This window comes from Rhinopithecus bieti, unplaced genomic scaffold (assembly GCF_001698545.2).
Source record: "Rhinopithecus bieti isolate Rb0 unplaced genomic scaffold, ASM169854v2 scaffold_2574, whole genome shotgun sequence".
Lineage (NCBI taxonomy): Eukaryota > Metazoa > Chordata > Mammalia > Primates > Cercopithecidae > Rhinopithecus > Rhinopithecus bieti.
In genome coordinates, this window is record NW_016804493.1 from 8,003,357 (window position 1) to 8,025,517 (window position 22,161).

Genomic DNA, 22,161 nt, shown 5'->3' on the forward strand with positions numbered 1-22,161 from the left:
TATTACTTTGTTAAACACGATACTCTTATTAGCTGTTTTATGCTTGGAATTTTAAGGGCCCTGCTCTTCTACCACTCAAGAAGTGCTTAATTGGCAGGACTCAGCTGAGTGAGGTGGTAGGTTGGCTGTGATATTGGCCACAGGCATTGTTTGTGTGTATTATATATGTCAGTGTGTGTGTGTGTGCTTGTGCGTGCGCACCTGCGTGTTGGCTTCAATCACTGGGTTAAAAAGAGATATTAGTGGGAACAATTAGGGCTTCTAGCAAATAAAACACACATTCTAGTTATCCTGCAGTCTACTAGCCATGCCTACTTCTCCAAACAATTCCGTATATGCTGAGAAAAGACGTTCCTTTTGCAAGAGGTCATCCCCAGGAAAGAGAGTTCTAGTTTGTATAACAGCTTATTTTGTATTTTATCCAATTTTCCTACATCATAAGCAATGATTCCTAAACTTTAGAGTACCTAAGAATACCCTGAGGTGCTTGTTAAAATACAAATTCCTTGGTCACATGGCCAGAAACTTTAATTCAGTAGGGGCCACAGAATCCGCATCTTCCACAGTGTCCAATGTGTTGATTTTGATACAGGGATTGGAAGGCCACACTTCGAGAACTGTCACCATAAAGAACAGAACATAAGACAGAATTGGGCCGGGCGCGGTGGCTGAAGCCTGTAATCCCAGCACTTTGGGAGGCCGAGACGGGAGGATCAAGAGGTCAGGAGATCGAGACCATCCTGGCTAACACGGTGAAACCCCGTCTCTGCTAAAAAATACAAAAAACTAGCCGGGCGAGGTGGCGGGCACCTGTTGTCCCAGCTACTCGGGAGGCTGAGGCAGAAGAATGGCGTGAACCCAAGAGGAGGAGCTTGCAGTGAGCTGAGATCCGGCCACTGCACTCCAGCCTGGGTGACAGAGCAAGACTCCATCTCAAAAAAAAAAAGACAGAATTGAAGAGATCATCTATCTTATTTTTGGCAGTAGAATGTTTTTCAAGCTAAATCTTATACAGAAACCCCACAGATAAAGCAAATGAAAGGAGTGTTGCTGTGCTTAAAGTGATGATGGGGTCTCATGGCTTCTCTTTTCCCCTTTGTGTCTCTGTAGCCTCTTCCCGGGGTTTAGAGACACAGCGCTAAAGCACTTGGACCCGCAGTTTGAAAACTCCTGAATTTATCTTATTAGTACATAAATGATGAAGGTTTTAGTTGGATAAATTGATAACATCAAGCAGGAATTGTCTAAGTTGTGTCCAAAGACAAAATAGCTTCCTGGAGAACTAGTGCAGAATCTGTCATAAGAGGAATTCTATAATTTTTGTTGAACGAATGACATTTTAGATGTTGTCTTAGATGTCACTGGCTGCCACTTGACAGGGTTATTCATTTGTTCATTCATTTATTCGTTCAACAAAAATTGTTGAATGATCATGAGGCAAGGTACGTTAGTGTAGGCAGTGGGGGTACAGCAGCAGTGAAGAAGACAGACAAAATCACTGTCCTTTCACAACTTGTGAGTAGCAGTGGAACAGATGGTAGATAAGAAAGCAAACACATAAAGGGTATGGAGGATGTGAAAGAATCACATGTATTAGGGAAGTTCTCCCAGAAGAGGCAATATACGAGCTGAGATCTGAATGATAAGAGGGAGGCCCCCATGGGAAGAACTGAGGGAAGGGGAAGGGGATTTTGTTCATAAATGTCCAAACTCTGACATATGTGGAAAAGAGAGAAGATAGTATAGCTGTAGCATAGCAAGCAAATGGTGTGAGATGTGGGCAGAGAGGCTGGCAAGGGCTACATCAAACTCCAAAGGCAGGAGTTTGATATAGAGGCCATTCTAACTTTGTGGATGTCACTGAACTAGTGATTATGGCAGGCTGTGTTTTTTTTTTTTTCTTTCTTTCTTTCTTTTTTTCTGCACTGCACCTAAGCTGGAGTGCACTGGCACTATCATAGCTTACTGCAGCCTCAAACTGCTGGGCTCAAACAAGCCTCCAGATTCAGCCTGCTGAGTAGCTAGGACTACCGGAGTGAGTTGCCCTGCCCAGGTAATTTTTATCTTTGTAGAGATGGAGTCTCCCTCTGTTGACCAGGCTGGTCTCAAACTCCCAGCCTCCAGCGATCTTTCAACCTTGTCTTCACAAGGCACTGAAGTTACAAGTATGAGCAACTGTACCTGGTCATTATTTTCCAATGATGGATGCAACGCTATCTCCCATCTCCCAGTTTCTTCTGCAATGTGATGCTGCTTCTCCCCCCATCAAAAGAGTGGAGTTTATTTCTCTGTCTTCTTGAATCCAGGTGGGATCTGTGACTGCTTTGACCAGTGGAATACAGCAGAAGTCATGCTATGCCTGTTTCAGGCATAGCCATTTACTGGCCTGTAAGTATCTGTCTTCTACTTATTGGACTGTTCACTCTTGGGGTTCTCCCGCTGAGGACCCAGTCATTGTATTGTGAGAAGCCCTAGCTACATGAAGGAACTGTGTGTGGGTGCTCTGAACTTCCACTCATCAAATGCCATTTAGGAGGGGATTCACTGGGGGTGCACAGCCCCAGTGAGCCTTCAGATGGCTGCAGCCCAGCAAACACCTGACTGCAAGTGCAGGGAGAAAGCCTATGCAACAACCGTCCAGCAGAGCCCAGTCATCTCTCAGAGCTGGGAAAAATAGTAACAAATTATTGTTTCAAGCCATTAAATATTGGGGTGGATGCTTATTCAGGAATAGATATACAGATCGACACTAAGATGGCCTGATAATAAGAATCTGAGCTGCTGGTATAGCTCGCTTTCCTTCTCTATCATGTTGCCATAAGCCTCTTAGTGAAGAACTTCTGAGCCAATGAGAAGCTAAGAAGGGCTTTTAAGACAATTCACTTTCAAAATCTAAGTAGTTTTCACTTTGATATGAATAACTTCTTGCCCCAAGAATTTCAGTAATTTTAGTATTCTTTGATTACACACTGCCTGGGAGCTTAAGTACCACAGAGAAATGAGAGATTTAGTTCAGAAAACCCTCTCAAAAGATGATTTTTCTTCAGTAGAGAAGATTGCTTTGGATTAGCCATACACCCCAGGGCTTACTAGGAAAGTCCCGGGCTTTGAATTCAGAAAGAGATGAGGTTGATTTCCAGTTCTACTATTTCTACTCATTGTGTAATTTGGGTCAAATAACTTAAACTTTCTGAGTCTGTTTCCTCATCTATAAATTTGGAGGATGATACTGAATAATGGTAGATCAAAGACTAAATGAGATTTTTGTAGAGTGCCCGGTGCACATAATGCACATAGAAAACATTATTTCCATCCTACTCTCCTCCATTCTTCTCCTTCTCTGGTTCTCCCCACTTCCCCTTCCTGTCCTTCTTTATCCCTTTCTGATAAGAATGCAGAGCTTTGGAGTTCAAAAAAAGGGACTGGGCAAACGAGAAAGCTGCAAACAAAGCCTGGAGTCCTACAAGCATGACGTGTGGCTTAGTCATAGAGGATGGAAGGAGCACAAAGGTCCCCCTCAAAAGTCCTTGGAGGCTTATGTTTCTCCCTTTGCTGGGTGATTCATGATCTTGTGGCTATTTCAGGTTATTGTTAATTTGCCTTTTAGTTTACAAAGCACTTTCACATACCTTATTGCATTTGATCTTCACAATAACTGCAGGGCAGTTATTATTTTCTTCTAGCTTTAGTGAAGCTAACAATGGTTAAGAAATGAGCCCACAAACAGAGAGGAAGAGGCAAAGCCTTCGCTTGAACCCAGATGGTCTTGCTTTCTTAGTGCAGCTTCCACTATTCTCATGCTGTCTCCTGAAAAGAACTCTCAAGTTGGTAACACAATAATGGTTCACTCATCAAGAGATGTCTGTTCCAGGAACTTTCTAAAAGGCATTTCTGGGGATAGAAAATAGGTAAAATCATAGCCCTTGCTTCTGGAATTCTGCCATTAAGGATAGAGATGAGAAAAGAGATTTCTGACCAATCTTTTCTATTTTTCTAGCTCTTTCCCTTAAGTACTGTGACGCCTACAATTCCTATTAGCCTACCAGGATGTCCTTTGAACCTAGCACTGTTTCAATGTCATGCACTTGACTTATGTTCTTGTTTCTCTTCTTCCTTAGTTGAGATTCTAAGGTCTATCACTGAAGTTATTCCCTGTGTAACATTCTAACTCTCACACCACTTCGTTCCTCATCAAACTTGTCTGGAAAAACCTGAGCCCTGGGTAAATCTAACACTTAATCTTCAGGGCACCTGCACCTTCCTAACTGACCATGGCTAGAGAAAAATATAGCACTATGGTGAGTGACCTCAGTTTAAATTCAGATGACTATGTTCAACTTTGCTCTCAGTGTTGGCTGCCAATTCCACTCTAATTCCCTAGTCCATTCACTTTCTCTCTGACCTAGACAACTATTTCACACCCTCTTCTCTTTGCTCAAATATTCAGTATCTCCCCTCCCATCCATGCTCAGAGGGAAATTCCATAAACGTTATAATCCCATCTACCCACCTCTGTGCCTTTGTGCTGTGTGCCCTACCTTTGATGTACAGGTTCCTAGATAAGGAAAACCCCTTCACATTTGCTGCTAGATACTACAAGCAGCCTTGAGTCTTGCTACTCAAGGACATCACTCTGCGTTATCAACTTCTTCCTTTCTAATGCATCATCCGTGTTAGCATACAACCATTGCTGTTTTTTCCCAGGTAAAACAAAATTTCTGCCTTGAGCTCTTATTGCCCTTTAGCTTCTTCCCTTTCTCTAGTCTTCTTTACAGCAACACTCAAAAGAGTTGATGATATTCAATGTTGCAATTCCTCTTTAATTCTCACTCCTCTAATCTGCCTTTCTTCTCCACCAAACAACCAAACGGCTTTCATCAAGGTTGCTGATGACGTCCATGTTTCTGAATTTAATGGCCACCTCTTGGTACTCCTCTTCTTTGTGTCTCAGAATCATTTGACTATACAGATGACTTCCTTTGACTTCCTTCTCCTTGAAGTGTCCCCCTTACCAGGCTCTTAGGATACCATGCATTGCTGGATTTCCTCCAATTCGCTGGCCACTAATTCTCTTTTGCCAGTTCCCATTTATCTTCCTGACCTCTAAACATCTGAGGAGCACCACAGCTCCATCTTCAGACCTCTTTTCTCCTTCCTCTATGTTCATTGCCTTAATGTCTTATCTAATCTCTTTCAATAAGCTGAGGACTCCCTTTTATGGGCTGATTTCTGAATTGTGCCCTCCCCTCCAAATCACACATTGCAGCCCTAATCCCTGGTGTGACTGTATTTGGAGACAGGGTCTTTAAAGAAGTGATGAAGTTAAGATAACGCTGTTAGGGTGGGCCCTAATCCAATTTAACTGGTGTCTTTATAAGAGGAGGAAATGTGGACACACAAAGTGACACCAGGGATGTGCACAGAGAACTGAGCACAGGAGGATACAGTGAGAAGGCAGCCATTTGCAACGCTCAAGAGAAGCCCACATCTAGATCTTGGACTTCTAGCCTCCAGAACTGTAAGAAAACAAATTACTGCTGTTTTAGCCACGTAATCTGTGGTTTTATTATGGCAGCCAAAGCAGTTATAGGCTTTCAAATTTCTGTCTCTAGCCCAGAACTCTCCCTAGAATGTCTATATCCAACTGCCTATTTGACATTTCCACTTGGATATTTAATGGGCATCTCAGGCCTAACATGATCTGCCCCCTACCAACTGCCAAACCTACTTCTCCAACAGTCTTCCCCATATTAGTAAATGAAAACTCCAACCTTCTCGCTCAGGTCAAAAACCTTGGAGTCACCTATGACTTCCGTTTCTCCCTCTCCTGTTCTCTCTCTCTCTCTGTCTCTGTCCTGTTGTGTTCTATATTGAAATCATAAGCAACTATTTCCAGCTCTACCTTGAAATCATATCCAAAATACATTCTTTTATACCACTATCATGACACCACCTTGGTCCAAATCCCATTATTTGTCTTCTGTCACCTGGGACAGGTGCTTAATATCCAGAAGCTTACTGTCTTTTCCTCTTTCTTCCCTCATCGCATTCTCAGTGTCTGTATAACTCTGCAGTCAGAATACTCCCATGAAGACATATTGGGTTACTTTACTCCTCTGCTCAAAACCCTACTACAATTCCCATCTTGCTCAGAATAAAACCAAAGTCCTTACAATGCCTCTATGACCTCATTGCCTGCTATTTTCCCTTTGCTCCCTTGGCTCCAGTCTAACTGGCCTCCACATTCTCTTCGGCCATGTCCAGATATGCTTGCCTCAGCATTTTCACACTGTGACTTCCCTGGCCTTGCATGTTTTTCCCCTCACATACGTTTATCTCCTTCAGGTCATTTATGGCATCTTTTCATGGAGATGTTTCTTGACCACTTTCTACTTCTGCCTAGCATTTCTTGAACAACCTTCTCTTCTTTATTTTTCTTCACATATCTACTTTTCTACATATCTTTCTTACTTATTTGTTCATTGTCTGTCTCTCTCTACTAGCAGGCAAGCTCTGTAGGCACAAGTTAAGAGTAAGTTTGAGGTGAGGCTTTCTGTTTTGTTTCCTACGGTTTCCTGTGCCTAGAACTGCCTGGCTCCTGGTGGGCACTCAATAAACAAATTCAACTAACTGGTTCAATGAACTAGTGAATGAGACTAGTGGAAGTCTTCAAGTTTAGGCTGAGTAGTTTGTAATAAACATAATAGGAGAAAATCCACAGAACTCTTGGATGGAAGAATTTGTTGACTGTGGTATCTGAGGAACATGATTTGTGGTATCTGAGAATGATAACTCTAATAACTGTTGTTCCTTCTTTTCTCCATTAAAATTTGTACCTGGCAAATTTCTAGTTATCCTTCTGGACAAATTGTAGACTTTGGCTTTGTTTAACTTCCTCTGACTCCGCAGGCTAGAATCAACCCTCCAGTCTTTTGGGGATGCTCGTCTGTGCCCCTCAGTTTTGTTCTTACCTTGGTTAAACTTATTACTATTAAGTTTTTATATGTCTGTCTCCTGCACTAGACCGTGGATTGCAATGTGTGGATCTAGTGCCTTCCTAACCTAGCAGGACGTGTAGCATAGGTAACTAACAAGATTTAATTTCAATAACTTGGAAGCAGGAATTACAGATTGTCTTAAGGTATATAAATAGAGGAAGGAACTTTTTTTTTTTTTTTGACAGAGTCTCACTTTGTAGCCCCAGGCTGGAGTGCAGTGATGCAATCTTGGTTCACTGCAACCTCTGCCTCCTGGGTTCAAGTGATTCTCTTGCTTCAGCCTCCTGAGTAGCTGGGATTACAGGTGTCTGCCACCAAGCCTGGCTAATTTTTGTATTTTTAGTAGAGACGGGGTTTCACCATGTTGTCCAGGCTGGTCTTAAACTCCTGACCTCAAGTGATCCACTCACCTCGGCCTTCCAAACAGCTGAGATTACATGAGCCACGGCACCCAGCTGAGGAAGAGCTTATTGCTAAGAAATATTAAGTTCCAGATTGTGAAAGAACTTGTAAATTCAGTCACTGTAGTACAGTCTAACCTCTTTGAGGAACTAGAGAGAATGAGAAGTATCAGAAGACTACACATGAGCAAGTTTTGTCCTAACTCAAAAAGAAATAAAAATATGGATTAGGGAAACTTTACTCCAGTGAGTTTGACAATATAGTGCCATAATAGATTGTCCTTGGGAAGTTTCAAAGAAACTTATATTCATCAAGAGCCAGGGTACATTCACAAAGAGAAAGTCAGTCTGGAATAGTCTATGTCTGTCTTTGACAGGGAAGTTACATTAGTGGGTGTGGGTATGGCAACTGAGGTATTGGATATGGTACTTCATTACTTAATATTTGGGGATAAGATGGAGAAAGAAGGTCTGAATGAAGGGAGGGAGAATAACATGGCATTTAAAAGCACAGATTAAATCACAGTTCAGTCAGTATCTTATTATGTGACCTTGAGCAAGCTATGTAAAGTCTTTTTTTTTTTTTCCAAAACACCTTTTTGTATTGATTTGTCTTTTCTTTTCAACTTTTATTTTAGGTTAAGAGGGTACACGTGCAGGTTTGTTACATGGGTAAATTGCGTGTCATGGAGCTTTGGTGTACAGATTATTTCATCACACAGGTAATAAGCATAGTACTTAATAGGTAGTTTTTCAATCCTTACCCTCTTCCCTCCCACCCTTCACCCTCAAGTAGATCCTGGTGTCTATTGTTTCCTTCTTTGTGTCCATGTGCACTTATAAGTGAGAACATGTATTTGGTTTTCCATTCCCATGTTAATTTGCTTAGGATAATGACCTCCAGCTCCATCCATGTTGCTATAAAGGACATGATTTTCTTTTTTATGGCTGCATAGTATTCCATGGTCTATATGTACCACATTTTCTTTATCCAGCTCACCATTGATGGACATTTAGGTTGATTCCATATCTTTGCTGCTGTGAATAGTGCTGTAATGAAAATATGTGTGCACACGTTTTTATGGCAGAATGATTTATATTCCTTTGGGCATATACCCAGTAATGGGATTGCTGGGTCTAATGGTAGTTCTATTTTAACTGCTTTGAGAAATTGCCAACTGCTTTCCACAGTGGCTGAACTAATTTACATTCCCACCAACAATGTGTAAGTGTTCCTTTTTTCTGCAACTTCTCCAGTGTGTTATTTTTTGACTTTTTAGTAATAGCCATTCTGGCTGGTGTGAAATGGTATCTCATTGTGGTTTTGGTTTGCATTTCTCTGATAATTAGTGATGCTAAGCATTTTTTCCTATGCTTGTTGGCCATGTATATGTCTTATTTTGAGAAGTCTATTTTCATCTCCTTCACCCATTTTTCAAAAATGGCGTTGTTTTTTGCTTGCTCAAGTTCCTTATAGATTCTGGATATTAGACCTTTGTTGGATGCATGTTTTTTGAATATTTTCTCCCATTCTCTAGGTTGTCTGTTTGCTCTCTTGATAATTTCTTTTATTGTGCAGAAGCACTTTAGATTAATTATGTCCCGGGTGTCAATTTTCAATTTTTGTTTTTGCTACAATTGCTTTTGGAGTCTTTCTCATGAAATCTTTGCCAGGGCCTATATCCAGAATGATGTTTTCTAGGTTTTCTTCTAGGGTTTTTATAGTTTTAGATTGTACATTTAAGTCTTTAATCCATTGTGAGTTGATGTTTCTATATGGTGAAAGGAAAGAGTCCAGTTTCAATTTTCTGCATATGACTAGCCAGTTATTTCAGCACTATTTATTTAATAAGGAGCCCTTTCCCCATTGCTTGTTTTTTCAACTTTGTCAAAGATCAGGTGGTTGTAGGTGTGGCTTTATTTATGGGTTCTCTAACCTATTCCATTGATCTTTGTGCCTATTTTTGTACCAGCACAATGCTGTTTTGGTTACTGTAATCTTGTAGTATAGTTTGAAGTTAGGTAGTGTGATGCCTCTGGTCTTGTTCTTTTTGCCTAGGGTTGGTTTGGCTATTCAGACTGTTTTTTGTTTCTATATGAATTTTGAAACAGTTTTTTCTAATTCTGTGAAAAATGTCATTGGTAGTTTGATAAGAGTAGCATTGAATCTATAAATTGTTTTGGATAGTATGGCCATTTTAACAATATTTATTCTTCCTATCCATGAGCTTTAAATGTTTTTCCATTTGTTTGTGCCATCTGTGGTTTCTTTCAGCAGTGTTTTGTAATTCTCATTTTAGAGCTCTTTCACCTCCCTGGTTAGTTGTATTCCTAAGTATTGTTTTTTTGGTAGCTATTGTGAATGGGATTATGTTCTTGATTTGGACATTGTTGGTGTATAGAAATGCTACTGATTTTTGTACACTGATTTTGAATCCTGAAACTTTGCTGAAGTTGTTTATCAGAACTAGGAACTTTTGGGCAGAGACTATGGGGTTTTCCAGGTATAAAACCTTATCATCTGTGAAGAGAGATAGCTTGACTTCCTCTCTTCCTATTTGGATGCCTTTTATTTCTTTCTCTTGCCTAATCTCTCTGGCTAGGACTTCCAGTACTATATTGAATAGGAGTGCTGAGAATGGGGATCCTTGTCTTGTTCTGGTTCTCAAGGGGAATGCTTCCAGCTTTTGCCTGTTCAGTATAATGTTGACTGTGTGTTTGTCATAGATGGCTCTTATTATTTTGAGATATATTCCTTCAATGCCTAGTTTTTTGGGAGTTTTTAACATAAAGGGATATTGAATTTAATCAGAAGCCTTTTCTGCATCTATTGAGATGATCATGTGTTTTTTGTTTTTAGTTCTGATTATGTGATGAATCACATTTTTTGAGTTTTGTGTGTTGAACCAACCTTGCATCCTAGGAATAAAGCCTACTTGATCATGGTGAATTGGCTTTTTGATGTACTGCTGGATTTGATTTGCTAGTGTTTTGTTCGAGATTTTTATGTCTATGTTCATCTGGGATATTGGTCTGAATTTTATTTTATTTTGTTTTGTTGTGTCTCTGTGAGGTTTTGGTGAGAGAATGATGCTTGCTCATAGAATGAGTTATGGAGGAATCTTTTCTTCTCAAATTTTTGGAATAATTTCAGTAGGATTGGTACCAACGCTTCTTTATACATCTGGCAGCATTTGGCTGTGAATCCATCAGGTACAGGACTGCTTTTGTTTGGTAGGCTTTTTATTGATTATTCAATTTCAGAACTCCTTATTGGTCTGTTCAGCGTTTCAATTTCTTCCTGGTTCAATCTTGGGAGGTTGTATGTTTCCAGGAACTCATTCATTACTTCTAGACTGTAGTTTGTGTACATAGAGGTGTTAATAATAGTCTCTGAGGCTTTTTTGTATTTTTGTGGGATCAGTGGTAATGACCCCTTAGTGATTTCTGATTGTGTTTATTTGGATCTTCTCTTCTTCTTTATTAGTCGAACCAGCAGTCTATTCATTTTATTTATTCTTTCAAGTACCAACTTTTCGTTTCACTGATCTTTTGTTTGGTTTTTCGCATCCCAGTTTCATTCACTTCAGTTCTGATTTTGGTTATTTATTTTCCTCTGCTAGCTTTTGGGTTGATTTGCTCTTGTTTTTCTAGTTCCTCTAGTTGCAATGTTAGGTTGTAAAATTGAGATCTCTATGATTTTTGAAGTGGGTGTTTAGCACATAAACTTTCCTTTTAACACTGCTTTAGCTGTTTCCCAGAGATTCTGGTACGTTGTTCTTTGTTTTCATTAATTTCAAATAATTTCTTGATTTCTGTTTTAATTTTATTATTTACCCAAAAGTCATTCAAGAACAGGTTGCTAATTTTCATGTAATTGTGTAGTTTTGAGAAATCTCAATATTGATTTCTATTTTTATTGTGCTGTGGTCTGAGAGTGTGACTTTGGCTTTGTTGAATTTGTTGAGAATTGTTTTATGGCTGAGCATGTGGCCAATTTTGGAGTACGTGCCATGTGCAAATAAGAATGTATATTCTGTTGTTGAGCGGATCGTTCTGTAGATGTGTTCTAGGTCCATTTGGTCAAGTATTGAGTTTAGGTTCTGAATATCTTTGTCAGTTTTCTGCCCTGATGATCTGTCTAATACTACCAGTGGGTTGTTGAAGTCTCTCACTATTATTGTGTGGTTATCAAAGAATCTTCGTAGGTCTCCAAGAACTTGTTTTATGAATATGGGTTCTCCAGTGTTGGATGCATATATATTTAGTATAGTTAAATCTTCTTGTTGAATTGAAACCTTTATTATTATATAATGACCTTCTTTGTCTTTTGATCATTGTTAGCTTAAATCTGTTTTGTCTTAAATTAGAATACCAACCCCTACAGTGTTTTGTTTCCCATTTGTTTGGTATATTTTTCTCTGTATCTTTACTTTGAGCCCATGGATGTCACTGCATTGAGAAGAATCTCTTGAAGGTAGCCTATAGGTAAGCCTTCCTTCTTTATTCAACTTGCCGCTGTTCAAGGTTAAAACTGATATGTGCAGATTTGATCCTGTCATCGTCTTGTTAGCTGGTTGTTATGCAGAGTTGATTGTGTAGTTACTTTATAGTATCAATGGTCTATGTGTTTTTGTGGTGGGCAGTGACAGTCTTTGTTTCCATGTTTAGTACCCCCTTAAGGATCTCTTATAAGACTGGTCTGGTAGCAATGAATTCCTTAGCATTTGATTGTCTGAAAAAGATTTTATTTTCTCTTTGTTTATTAAGCTTAGTTTGGTTGAATATAAAATTCTTGGCCAAAATTTCTTTTTTTTTAAGAATGCTGAATATGGGCCCTGAATCTCTTCTGGCTTGGAGGATTTCTGCTGAAAAGTCTGCTATTAGCCTGATGGGGGTTCCCTTTGTAGGTGACCTTCCCCTTCCTCACCTTTAATATTTTTTCTTTCATGTTGACCTTGGAGAAACTGATGATTATGTTTCTTGGGGATGGTTGTCTTGGATAGTATCTCATAGTGGTTTTTTGAATTTCCTGAATTTGAATGTCAATTTCTCTAGCAAGGTTGGGGAAATTTTCATGGACAGTATCGTCAAATATTTTCCGAGTTGCTTACTCTCTCTCCCTCTCTTTCAAGGGTGCCAATGAGTCATAGGTTTAGTCTCTTTATATTAGCCCATATTTCTTGGAAGTTTAGTCATTCTTTTTTATTCTTTTTCTTTATTTTTGTTCGAATGAGTTGATTCAAATCTTTGAGTCAAAGTCTTTGACCTCTGAGTTCTTTTCTTTTCTGAGCTTGTTTTTTCTGCTGTTAATACTTTCAATTGTATTATAAAATTATTGTAGTGAGCTTTTCAGCTCCATCAGATCAGTTTGGTTCTTTCTTAAAATGGCTATTTTGTCTTTCAGTTCTTTTATCATTTTTTAGATTCTTTAGATTCCTTGGATTGGGTTTGACTTTCTCCTGAATCTCAATGATCTTTGTTGCTATCCAGATTCTGAATTCTCCGTCTATCATTTCAGCCATTTCAGCCTGCTAAGAATTATTGCTGGGGAGCTAGTGTGGTTGTTTGGAGGTAAGAAGATACTCTGGCTTTTAGATGTACCACAGTTCTTGTGCTAGTTCTTTCTCATCTATGTGGGTTGATGTTCCTTTGATCTTTGAAGTTGATGTCCTTTGGATGGGGTTTTTTGCTTTTATGTTTTTTGATCCCCTTAAAGGTTTGACTGTTGTATAAGTACTTCAGTCAATTGGCTTTGTTTCTGGATGACTTCAGGGGGCCAAAACTCAACTCAGCCCTCCTTGGCTACGTGCTCTAACCCTGTGAGGCTGGTACTAGGCCAACAGCTTTGTTTTGTAGCCCCTCAAGGTTATGCACCTGCGGCACTGGAAGGGCCGAGGTGTTCCTTGGGGGATGGGCATCCCTGGTCGTGTTGCACTGCAGCCATTCCCATGCCAAACCCTCTGGGCTTCACACAAGCTTCAGTCCTTGCCATCTCTCTAAGCAGCTATCCGTGTCAATTCAAATGTCCATAGGGATTCTGGGGTCTCCTGCAGCTAGGACTCCGGAGGCCTGTGGTGAGAGAGGGACACTACTCACTTATTGAACTCACCCCTTCCCCAGGAGCCACTGGGGGCCAGGAATGAGTCCTGGTGCTCAGCAGCCTTATGTAGGGTATCCAGCTTCCTCCCCCTTCAGCTCAGCGTCTGTGTCTTTCCTCCAACCACTCTCAATGCCTTCCTTCTGAATATCTGCTTAGAGTGTGTTAGTCTTCCTGATGGTCAAGTCTCTTGGTGGGACTGCATCTAGTTGGACATCTTGCCTCTTCTTCCATGTGAACTCTTGGAATCTTAGTGTCTTCATTTATAAAATGGATGTTGAACTTGCCCCATGTGAAGATTACTGTGATGATTGAAATGAGGTAATATAGGTAAAGTTTTTCATGGGACACACGTATGGAAAGGAGTCCATAGGTGCTAGTTGTGTGTGTGTGTGTGTGTGTGTGTGTGTAGTAGAGTTCACAGGCTTGAGTTTCAAGCTTTTGCTGGCTGATCAATGTGGAGATAGAGGCAGCTTCTGAGAGATAATTTATCCAAAAGGAAGAGGAAACCAGTTAAAAACTTGACAAGAAAACAAAGCATTATGGTTGGAGAGGAAGAGCAAATCTGACCCGCTTCCTGGTTCAGCCACAGGAGCCAATGTTTCGCCCTGGAAAAGAGGTTATACATGTAAACTCCTCCATCCAAAAAATAAGAAAAGAAAAATTAAAAATGTACTGTGTTAGTCTGTTTGTGGTTTTATAACAAAATACCTAAGACTGGGTAATTTATACAGAACAGAAATTTATTTCTTATAGTTTTGGAGGCTGGGAAGTCCAAGATCAAGACACCAGCAGATGTGATTGTCTGCTGAGGGCTGCTCTCTGCTTTTAAGGTGGTGCTTGCTGCTGATCTTCCAGAGGGGAGGAATGCTGTGTCCTCATGTGGCTGAAGACAGAAGGGCAAAAGATCCAAATGCTGCATAAAGCCTCATTTATAAGGGCCTTAATCCCATTCATGAGGGAGGAGCATTTACGGTCTACTCACTTCTTAAAGGTCTCACCTCTTAATACTATCACATCGGCCATTAAGTTTCAACAACTGAATTTTGGAGGGTACACATTCAAACCATAGCATATGCCAAAATTTATTAAGATATCAAGGCCCAAGCAACACTGAACTGGGCCCTTCCACCAAACAGTAGCTCAAAAGCATGAGAAAGTTAGTCTCACCAAATCTGCCACAAATCACAGCCCACTTTGGTGAATTGGAGACTCTAGTAAAAGCAATTACATGTTGGACCAGAGTTGGCAAAAGCAAAAACAGTGCTATATGGGAAATCACTGGAAGACGGCAATGGTTCCTGGCAGTAGCAACTGGTGTTATACTGAGTAGGGATGGTAGCTGTAGTCACCAAAAGTAATAGTACCCAGTGGAATTAGCAATGGTGTCTGGTAGATGGCACAAAATAACTAAGAAGACATATACATTAGCAAGTAGGAGACACCATCAGGAACATCCAGGAGAATTGTACACAGAGTGTAAGGTAGAAGTGGAGGAAGCAAGTTGGGATGTGTGTGGTTCTGTTAGGTTTAGAGGATCTACAGAAGCAGGGGGAGGCAAACCTAGTGAATGATATTTGTGTTCTATGGGACCTCATCATATCCAGATCTAAGTGATACTAAGGAGAGCTTGGTTACCTAAAGAAAATAGGGTAGATTAGTAACTGGTTGAATGTCCATCCCCTATGCAGTTTAAGTACAGGATTGATGTTACTCAGGAGAGAGGGTTGTTAGAAGTATGCTGTGTACTCCATCTTCAACCATACTTTGTCTTATTTTTAAAAGTTTAAATTAATTGTTTAGACAAACTTGTGGAGAGCATACTTATCAAATTTATTTTCACAAAAACAATAAATGCTGATAAAGATAGCTAACATTTGTCAAGCCCTTACTATATGGCAAGTATATATGGCTTAGCCATAGCATATGTGAAAAGCAGTTAGAAATTTTAGATAACATAAAATTCAATATGTAACCTCAAAAGAGTAAGAGCCCTCTATGACAAACCCATGGCCAACATTATGCTGAAGGGGCAAAAGTTGGAAGCATTCTCCTTGAAAACCAGCACAAGACAAAGATGCCCCCCTCACCACTTCTATTCAGCACAGTGTTAGAAGTCCTAGCCAGAGCAGTCAGTCAAGAGAAAGAAATAAAGGGCATCCAAATAGGAAGAGAGGAAGTCAAACTATCTTTGTTTGCAGATGACATGATTCTATATCTAGAAAACCCTACATTCTCGACACAAAAGCTCCTTCAGCTGGTAAACAACTTCAGCGATGTTTTAGGATACAAAATCAATCTACAAAAATCAGTAGTATTCCTATACACCAACAACAGCCAAGACAAGAGTCAAATAAAAAAGGCAATCCCATTCACAATTGCCACAAAAAGAATAAAATACCTAGGAATACAGCTAACTAGGGAGGTAAAATATCTCTATAATGAGAATTACAAAACACTGCTCAAAGAAATCAGAAATGACACAAACAAATGGAAAAACATCTCACGTTCATGTATAGTGAGAAACAATGTCATTAAAATGGCCATACCACTCAAAGCAATTTATAGATTCAACGCTATTCCTGTCAAACTACCAACAACGTTCCTCATAGAACTAGAAAAAGCTACTTTAAAATTCATATGGAATCAAAGAAGAACCTGAATAACCAAGGCAATCCTAAGAAAAAAGAGCAAAGCTGAAGTCATTGTGTTAACTGACTTCAACTATACTACAGGGCTACAGTAGCCAAAACAGCATGGTACTGGTGCAAAAACAGGCACAGAGACCAATGAAACAGAATAGAGAGCCCAGAAATAAGGTCACACATCTATGACCATCTGATCTTTGACAAAACTGAAAACACAAGCCATGGGGAAAAGACTCCCTATTCAATAAATGGTGCTGGGATAACTGGCTAGCCATATGCAGAAGACTAAAGCTGGACTCCTTCCTTAGACAAAAACCAACTCAATGTGGATTAAAGACTTAAATGTAAAACCCAAAACTGTAAAAACCCTGGAAGACAACCTAGGCAATATCATCCTGGGCATAAGAATGGGCAGACATTTCATGACAAAAATACTCAAAGCAATCACAACAAAAGCAAAAATTGACAAATGGGATCTAATTAAACTTAAGAGCTTCTGTACAGCAAAAGAAAATCGCAACAGAGTAAACAGACAATCTGCAGAAGAGGAGAAAATATTTGCAAACTTTGCATCTGGCAAAGGTCTAATATCCAATATCTATAAGGAACTAAATTTATAAGAGAAAAACAAACAACTCCATTAATAAATGGGCAAAGGACATAAGCAGACACTTCTCAGAAGACATACATGTAGCCAATAAGCATATGAAAAAAAATCTCAGTAGCACTGATTATTAGAGAACTGCAAATCAAAACCACGGTGAGATAGCATCTCACACCAGTCAGAATGACTATTATTAAAAAGTCAAAAAATAATAGATGCTGGCGAGATTGTGGAGAAAAGGGAATGCTTATAGACTTTTGGTGGGGGTGTAAATTAGGTGTATCATTATGGAAAGTAGTATGGCAGTTCCTCAAAGAGCTAAAAGCAGAAATACCATTCGACCCAGCAATCCCATTACTCGGTATATAACCAAAGGAATATAAATCATTCTGTCATAAAGACACATGCACATGTGTGTTAAGTGCAGTACTATTCACAATAGCAAAGACATGGAATCAACCTAAATGTCCATAAATGACAGATTGGATAAAGAAAATGTGGTACATATACACCATGGAATACCATGCAGCCATAAAAAGGAATAGATCATGTCTTTTGTGGGAACATGAATGGAGCTGGAGGCTATTATCCTTAGCAAACTAATGTAGGAACAGAAAACCAAATACCGAATGTTCTCACTTTTAAGTGGGAGTTAAATGATAAGAACTTATGAACACAAAGAAAGAAACAATAGACACTGGAGTCTACTTGAGGATGGAGGGTGGGAGGAGAGAGAGGAGCAAAAAAGATAACTATTGGATACTGGGCTTAATACCTGGGTGATGAAATAATCTGTACAATAAACCCCCATGACACAAATTTACCTGTGTAACAAACTTTCATATGTACCCCTGAACTTAAAATAAAAATTAAAAAAACCTCAGTATGTAAAAAAATATTGTGAATGACCACAAAATATGTGCTTTTAAGAAGTACTAATAGTAGTTCATGTTGAAAATTATGGAGGTGGTCGTCTTGTTTTATTCTATTGTGGTTAGTACACAGTTGGGATATGTTGTCTGGATTTTTAAAAAAATGAAAAATGTTTTGTTCCAAAGAAGGTGGGCAGGCTAAAAGAAAGACTCAAAACCAAGTCCAGTGAAGTGTTGTTGAAGGCATAGAAGACTTTTAGTCTGGAGAAGAGAAGACATCAATGTAGTAGTTATCTTCAGATATAGTATTTGTCATATGGAAGAGATTTTAGATTTCTTCTGGATGACCACAAAGAGTAGAACCAGACCCGAAACTAGTAGATAAAGATACTTAGAGATAGATTTTCACACACTACAAAGGAAGACATTTCTTTTCTTTTCTTTCTTTCTTTTATTTTTCCTTGAGATGCAGTCTAGCTCTGTCACCCAGGCTAGAGAGTGCAGTGGCCTGATCTCAGCTCACTGCAACCTCTGCCTCTCAGGTTCAAGTGATTTTTCTGGCCTCAGCCTCCCAAGTAGCTGGGATTGCAGACACCACCCCCCCACCCACCATGCCTAGCTAATTTTTGAATATTTAGTAATTTTTTAGGTTCCACTGTGTTGGCCAGGCTGGTCTTGAAGTCCTGGCCTCATGATCTGCCCGCCTAGGCCTCCTAAAGTGCTGGGATTACAGGCATGAGGCATTGCGCCCAGCCAAGGGAAGACATTTCTAAGGGAGATGTGGAACATTAAAATGGGCTGCTTTAAGAAGAAGTGAGGTCTTTTTTATCAGTGGTATCGAATCACAGGTACACTGTCATTAGGCAAGGGCATTACAGAGGGGGTTTCAGTGACTGGTGCTTGACAAAATGGCACCTTCTCACTTGGAGGTGGTCAGGTCTGATTGATTGTGTCCATGATGCTAGTAGCCTGTGAGGGTCCATGATGCATCTGACTGAATCAGAGCCATCTCTGATCCTTTCAGTGGGTGAAAGTAGAGTGTCAGTTGGGGTAACAGAAAAAGAATGGTAGCTTTCAGAAAAGTGTGGAAATGTGAAATCCAGAACAAAATTCTATTTGCTTTCTAGAGATATTTAAAATTGCAAGCTTTTCAAGATAAAATATATAAATAAAGCCAAATCATGAACTTGATATAAGCCTCTGATGACATGTCAAGGTCAACACAAGATTCTAGTTGAAGGGTTGGTAACCACTACTATTCCCATGCCTCAACAACTTTTGTCCCTCTGAAGGTTTTAATCAGACCATTCCTATACCAACTGAGAGAATGCAACCCTCTGTGGACTGTACATTAACTTCATATCATAACTATATGAATATTTGTCATCACTATAGATTGCAGGTATCCTTAGTTAGGACTATGGGTAATTAGCTTTGGAGTCTACTAAGCTCCTGGCATATACACAGATTATACACAGATGATGTCTAATGAGTATTTATTGAACTAGTAAATACAAATTTCTATTAAATAGTTTCTAAGGAATTGAGTATTTTAATGTTGTATTAGTCCATTTTCACACTGCTGTAAAGAAATACCTAAGACTGGGTAATTTATGAAAGAAGGAGGTTTAATTAACTCACAATTCCCCGTGGAGGCCTCAGGAAACTTATAATCATGATGGAAGGCAAAGCAGGCATCTTCTTCACAAGGCAGTGGAGGGAGTGTGTGAGTGAGTGCAGGGGAACTGCCCTTCATATAACCATCAGATCTCATGAGACTTATTCACTATCAAGAGAACAGCACAGGGAAAACCGCCCCCATGATCCAGTCACCTCCCACCAGGTCTCTCTCTCAACACCTGGGGATTACAATTCAAGATGAGATTTGGGTGGGGACACAAAGTCTAACCATATCAAATATCAAAAATCAATCCAACAGATTATTTGGTATCATATATGGTATAGATTTTCAACCCTTCCAAGTTTGGCCTACCTATGGGAACGAGTTTTCGGTTTAGTTATTTGCATTGAAAGGCAGACTACAAAATGAAAAAGAAAAACCAACTCCCATTTCCAAAGGGAATTACCCAATCTAAACTGAATTCATTAACCCTTTATTGAGAGCCTACTCTATGGTAGTCATTGGATCAGACATGATAGGCCTTACAAAAAGGACTCAAAAGTGATGCTCATTTGTAAGAAGCTCTCAATGTTGTGAGATAAAGTGATAGCCACACTGTTTTGAGAGTCACAGTTGTCTCCACTTTACCTGCATGAAAAATGAGTAGGAACTGACTTGAGTTGTGGTGGAGGATGAGAAGGCTGAGAAGAAGACAGGCGATTAGAGAGGGAACTCAGAAACTATGGGGACTAGAGCCCTAGTAGAAGGAAGAGTTAGTGAATATTCCACAGTGACATGAATAAATGTATAATCCTTAAAAATTGAGAAGTTTGAATATTTAGTTTTGCTATCTTCTCTGCAGACAATCACACAAGCCCCTTGTCATTACTATTGAAATCTTCAGTAAAATTTGCTCTACAAAACTTTGTCAGGTGAGAGGTATTGGGGTAAAATAAGGAAAAAGGAACATTTTTCATTTGAGGGTTCAAACAGGGTGTAAAATGTGAACAGCCATATGAGGTGAATTAGGAAGGAGACTGAAAATTCATCAGAAGAAGCAAATACATACCAAAATGACTAGCTGAAATATGAGATCCTCAGAAAACTCTGGGAACATTGAGAGGGTCCCTGAGTTTCCTCTGAAATGGTGAAAGGGGATTTGAGCCCATTTTTATTTAAATCCTAAAGGACTGGGCAACCGCAGTAAGCTGAAGAACCTGAAGTCAGACAGGCAGCTCATATATTATTTCACAAATAAAAGAGAAATACAATTTGGTAAAGCAGTTAGATGTGGGGAGAGGAATAAACAAGAATAATTCAAAGGTATCATTAAAGTTTCCTTTGAGCGAATGGAAGACAATGAAATGCTACTGATGAATGAGAAAGTGGTAAATGATAGCAAGAAAAAGCTTTGCACCAAACGGATCTGGCAAATGATGGCAGAATATTTTAGAGAAGCCATCCTAGAGGAAGTTGGAAATACAGGACCAAAGCTCAGTAAGATTTGGGAATGTAAATGGGAGCATTAGGTTAGAGGTGATAATGGAACCATGAAATGAAAGCCTTCGGAAAGATTGATGTGTGATATTAAAAATCAAGAGACGATAGAAAGCCAAAGATATGGAACAAGAGGAGGTAGGGAGCTAGGAGGACAGCCAAGAAGTGAATACAATGGAATCCAGGAAGAAAGGACCTTTGATACGTGATGGATTAACAGTACTAAATGCAGCCAAGAAGCAATGGAGGAAATAGATCAGTGGAAACCTACTGGTTTTGTATTAATGTGTGTATAAAATATTTTATGTTTGTACACAGACCTACAGGACTCAAACATCATGATCACAATCAAGTAATGATTCTGCCATGAGAAATGCAGGGGCTATGGAAAATATTTATATGCTTCAAGATATTCCTAAAGGGTTTACAATCTAATAGGTAAGGCTAAGATTTGACCAGCACAAGCACATAAACTAACTGAATAGTTATGACAGTATTTGCATGCCATGAGACATTTCTAAGTGTCAGCTTATGAGCCTCTAAAAAATTATTTGATAAAAACAAATTTGAATTTAGCCAAAATATTTGGATTGTTCCTTAGAGTTCAACATAAAAAAGTCCCTGAAGACTAAGAGAAATAATTCAAATATAATATCTAAGACATACATTTAGAGAGGCACTAGTATTTAACTCCCTGCCTGTCCCCCCAAATCTAGCACTTAAAAATCTAGTAGGAAATTGAAAAGTTGTATATCTGATTGCTGGTGCTTTGCAGAAAAACAGCACTTATTCTTATGGCTAGACATTCTTATTTTTCAATATCCTTCATCTGACCTTCCATGGGGAGTTTCTTCCTGGCCACCCGCCTCTGAGGTTGCTACCGTGTTGCTCTACCTTCTTTCTCTCCAACTTTATTTCTTCTTTGCTGTTCTCCATCCCCAAATTCCTGTGCACTTATTGTTTCTTACACATAGAATTCCAGCTATTTCTGTTTTACAATCTTCATCTTCTATTCCATGGGACTTAGGAAAGTTATGCAGTCATCAACTGTATTAGTCAGGGTTCTCTAGAGGGACAGAACTAATAGGCTACATATATATAAAGATATGGAATAGGATATATATACATATATATAACAGGATCTCTTTATATATCCTATTTTTTATTTTATATATGTGTGTGTATATATATATGTTAAAGAGCATAACCCACATGATCACAAGATCCCCCAATAGGCTATCTGCAAGCTGAGGAGCAAGGAAGCCAGTCTGAGTCCCAAAGCTGAAGAACTTGGAGTCTGATGCTCGAGGGCATGAAACATCCAGCATGGGAGGAAGATGTAGCCTGGGAGGCTAAACCAGTATAGTCTTTTCACGTTCTTCTGCTGACTTTTTATTCTGGCCACGCTGGCAGCTGATTA